Source organism: Anneissia japonica, unplaced genomic scaffold, assembly GCF_011630105.1.
Source record: "Anneissia japonica isolate Jap-2015-1 unplaced genomic scaffold, ASM1163010v1 scaffold287778_len1315358_cov176, whole genome shotgun sequence".
In the NCBI taxonomy this organism is placed as follows: Eukaryota; Metazoa; Echinodermata; class Crinoidea; order Comatulida; family Comatulidae; genus Anneissia; species Anneissia japonica.
The window spans coordinates 309067-314014 of NW_022702824.1; the positions used below are offsets into that span (position 1 = coordinate 309067).

Sequence of the window (4948 nt, forward strand, 5' to 3'; positions counted from 1 at the left end):
CAGCTCACTTTGAGTGGATGTCCTGTGAACTCAATCACCTTCGTTGTTTTAAGATTATCACGAGAACATTTGCATATTGTATTAATAATCTAATGAATAAAATTAAATCTTAATTTTTCACTAGACGTTATTATCTTTTCTGATTGGCCTTCACGTATAATTTTCCTTTCCATGTGCGTTCTATAACCAAGTGATTAAGACGCATCTTAATCAATGAATAGTAAATAATGCTACAGTCCATTCGTCAAGTTATCGGTTATAAATTGCTCCAATCAGCTTACGATATCTTCATAACGATCTGATACTACTTAGGTGTGTACTGCCAAAATACCCGTAAACATCTCAGCGCCTCTGCAATAATGAGTAGGATAGGCTTATCTGTGTGTATTCTTTTAGCAGTGTGCTTCGTAAACTTCAGTCTTACATCAGGTAAGAAACCGTAGATTGTGTACCCGAACACTCAATGCTCTCCGACGGTCGTCTGCCGACGCGATTCTATGGAGAACGCAACGCCACGACGTGCGCGCAGTGGGTCGTTTTTAATGACGATCCCTTTCCGACAGCCATCGACAATCAGCAGACGGCGTCGCGTCGTCGGAGTTGGATTCGCCGGCCGACTGTCATGCGAACTTAAAGCAAAGTAGTAAACGTAAGCAAACTTGCTTGTTTGTGGGACATGCGGATATTCCTATCTATATAACACCATCTGATTGGTAAGCTGTCAAGTTTGAATGACAGTCCGAATAGGTCAATTGACGATTTGAACTACTTTGCGCGTTGTTAATGTAATTACTGTTATACAGGTTAAAGATGTATGAACATATATAGGGCCTACACATTTATATAATAATACAGGAACTTGTATTAGGCCTATATATATAGGCCTATATATAAAATATTAAAAAGTATATAGGCCTATATATTATAAAGTATATATACATTTTGAACGTTAAAGAGGAATTTGTGTAAACGGATCGAACAAGGAACTTCTGCTGTTTATGCAACGCTTTCTGGGCCACTGGAGCGAGTTGTAAATTCAAATCCGATTGGAAGCCATGACTTTTACACTCCTTTGTACATGAACAACTCTATTTTCCGAAGCATAACATAATTATACATAACAATATAATAATGTTCTAGCGTTTTAAACAATAAGACGCGCGCGGATCTTTAAAAAATTTAAATAGATTGAATTATATTATGAAATGATATATTATAAACCGTATGATAAAAGATATGATATTATCTACAATATGATAACATAATTTGTTTTATTACGGAATTTTGCCTTGCTTTGTTTTTAGTGATATCAAATTTATAAGAATTGAAATACATTGCAGTAAAGAATTATCGTATCGTATAATATAATCATATCGGATATTTTTTCAGTAATAAAAATAAACTATATTTGTATTTGTTGTTCAGCGCTTGACTGCAACCTACCGTGTCTATTAAGAATGATCCCATTTGAAGAACGTGGCGGCATAATAAATGGTAAGTATGCCCTATCTCATAATTGCAAATCTAGTATGGCTACAGGTATTTGTATTCCATGTAAAGCCGTGTTAATCTGCAATTGTTGTATTGCTCCACCTTAATCATAATTACAATCAAGTATTATGCGCTAATGCCTGGCTTATTCATTCAAAAATCTTGTAACAAAGATAAAGTTGGAAAACATTTTACAATATATTTAGCTCATGACTGACAATACGGTACATCTTTAAATCTTAATTAGTGTTATTATTATTGTTATTATTATTATTACTATTGTTGTTATTATTATTATTACTATTACTATTACTATTATTATTATTATCATTATTAATATAACAACAATGCCTTGTTTTGCATTGTGATATGTGAACTAAATTAAAATTAAAAATTTTCATCATTATCCTTTTTCATTCTCATCCAGACATCTGATGATGCGACACTTCGTTTCGGAGTGTTCAACAGATTGTTAGAAAAAAAAGCGGCCATTAATTCTGTTGTTTCTTGGAATAATTCATCTGGTTTCTGTTTATATTTTTTTGACGAAATATCTAATATCCAGAAATTGTTTTGTTCCTGGTTAACACAAAACAATGTCTTTGAAAAAATTGTTGTTGACACATAGTAATTTTTATTTTGCTTTTTAAGTGAAACGAAATGCAGAGTGTTTGGCCGCGTGTCGGAAGACGGGTATAAGAAATTGCCCAAAGCATTGCGGCGGTGATTCAGCATTGAGATAACACGTTTAGGTACGTTCACTAAAAAGTTTCCTTTTTAAGCATGTTGACAGTTTTAACACATTAGAAGCCATTCTATCGTAACAGAAGTGAGTCTACTATACCGTTAGCAGACTTGATACACGTAAAATAGAGTGTTGCAGTATTAAAGAGTGTCGCAAGCTTACGAATATGGCAGCGGATATGAAAGTATAATAGGCCTACATATTCCAAGTACACCTATTGAAAAGCACGCCATAGTGCATTTCAATACTTGGAGTATGCATTATAAGCCCCTCCTTTCTTATCTGAGATTAATCAGTGGACCTTTCGGTTTTTGGATAACGAAAATTGTTACGTCATCAATTTGTTATAAACTCTTTCCCTACAGTAACATATCTGGCACAACGTAGCCAATTCATGCCTTTTGCATGAAGCAAGGATCATATTCAGCTTGTACACCATATTGTCAAGAATGTTTTAGGCACGAATGACGATAATGATAATGATAATGACGTATTCGTTACTTTTTCGTGTAAGGTTGCGATATCTCCCTATTGTGGTTTGACTTGTTTTACCATTAAAACATCTTTTCATTCGACAAGTTTCCTCGTTGCTTAGTCATTTTGACAATGTTTTGTAGCCTACGGCGTGTCCCTAAATAATTAAACATGAATTCGTTTAGGACTACCACGCTTGATTCTAAATAAATTTTCGAAAGTCTTCGTTAAATTTAATAGTGCCAGTTCTGATCCAGGAATTCGAACAATAGAGGGAGCCTATGAAAGTACTCTACTTACAAGCGGAGGGCCCAGATTCCCTCTACCCAACCATGGGAGGGCCAGGGAAGGCACACACATTTATAATAATACTCTAGATGGTCATGAAATAGCAGTCCTAGACTTAAATTTTAATGTAGGTCTAATTGGCCCGGTCGCCCCCCACCCCCTTTCACCCCAATATTTGAATCTGCCCATGCGTCTTAATATAACCATACAAATAACTTGAGCCAGTTGTTAATAACATTTATAATTCAATTCACTTACCTGTACAGTATTTGTTTCTTATCTTCTTCTCTGCGATATAGTTAAAAACATTCATTGTCTACATTAAATTGTGTATTTATTATTTATTTATTTTGGTTTTTTTTTTTTGTCTGGCTAATATTTACCAGTGTCCGGAGTCCTACAATCACAACTAAGCCTAGGGCTATCTCACCAAGATCACAAAAGACGGATATAATCAACTAGACGCCAGCCAGCGGCGAGTTTCACCGAAGTTGCTCGAGGCCGACTTGAACATGGATACCACTCTGGCGACTCAATAACACAGACACACTATTGTACAATTTGATACCAATATGATATATGGATGATTTCGCCTTGTATTATGTATCAACTTTGCAGAGTTTGTTTCATTTATTTAAAATAGATAAGTGCTATAAAAACACATTTTAATGTAAGGTAATGGTTGAATTTAGATCATAAAAGTTGTATTCACATAACTACGTGTATATATATAACGATATGTATATACTAATGCAAAAATTAATAAGCCTATAATTATGTTAGTAAAATGTGAGAATGTGCAATTTATTGTAAAAGAGAAACTCACACTGTACAGGAACAGAGAAGCATGAAAACAATACAATTGTACAAAATGCAAAATAGTAAATTAAACATTATCCTAAAGGTAAAGAATTGCTTTTATTTTATTTTTATTATTTTTTTTAAATCATTCTAGATACAGTGAATTGTCAGCGTTAAGCAAAAACTCAAACATTTGAGGATTTGGACTTGTAAATTATTAGGTTAATTAAGAAAATAAAGGTTTCTCTTCACAACTAGACACAAATAAATTCTGGATACAGTTAACTGTCTGCATTTTAGCAAAAACTCAAGCAAAATTATTAGGTTTTTGATCAAGAATTACAATAAGAAAAGTTTTTCTTAACATCAGACACAAATAAGACAATACCATTCTTCGCATAAGGATTTTCGAATAAAATAGTCTGTATATCTGCGTAACTGAATTGTTTTTATATTATCATTGTCTTATCGATTTATATTTAGCATTTTTATTGAATTTCCATGTGTTTTGTACAGCTTAAAGAACGTATATCTGTAATATTGTGTTCATCATCATTCTATGTACCACTGATGTGTACATAGACATAAATAATAACTGTATTCAATATTCTTGAAGGTAGGATTTTTGAAGATAAACAATAAATAGTGAAGATGATAATCATAATGATGATGTAGATGATGACGATGATGATGACAACGATACTGTAAAAGCAATAATAATAATAATAATAATAATAATAGGCCTAATAATAATTAATAATTCATTAATTAATTATTTATGAATAATGAATTAACAATTTAAAATCTAGAAATAATCATTGCAATGAAGACCGTAGATTTATTATCAGCAAGATAATTAGATTCAAATTCATTTCACACCCTACATTTAATTAATTGATCAAATACCATATTGCAAGGCCTAGCATATATCTGATGTAAATAAGAGTAGGCCACTCTTTCTTGTTATTGTTTAAAAAATTCATTAAAAATTTAATTACCGGTACAACCGTGTACATAAGATTATCTTGTAGCATTAAATCAGAAAATTAATTCATACAGGTTACAATAGTATTATGCCTTCAGGCCTTATCAAAATTGTTATGTGAGATTAGATTATACCCCACCAATTTAAGACGGCTCCAAACGTAT

At 32.6% G+C, this 4948-nt stretch overlaps 1 long non-coding RNA gene across 1 annotated transcript; it reads left to right on the forward strand.

Moving 5' to 3' along the window:
* Positions 1-259: 259 nt before the first annotated feature.
* LOC117104073 lies at positions 260-4238 on the forward strand. Its single transcript, XR_004444696.1, has 4 exons — positions 260-429; positions 1426-1494; positions 2143-2243; positions 3385-4238. It is a non-coding gene; the product is annotated as an uncharacterized LOC117104073 (long non-coding RNA).
* The last annotated feature ends 710 nt before the right edge of the window (positions 4239-4948 follow it).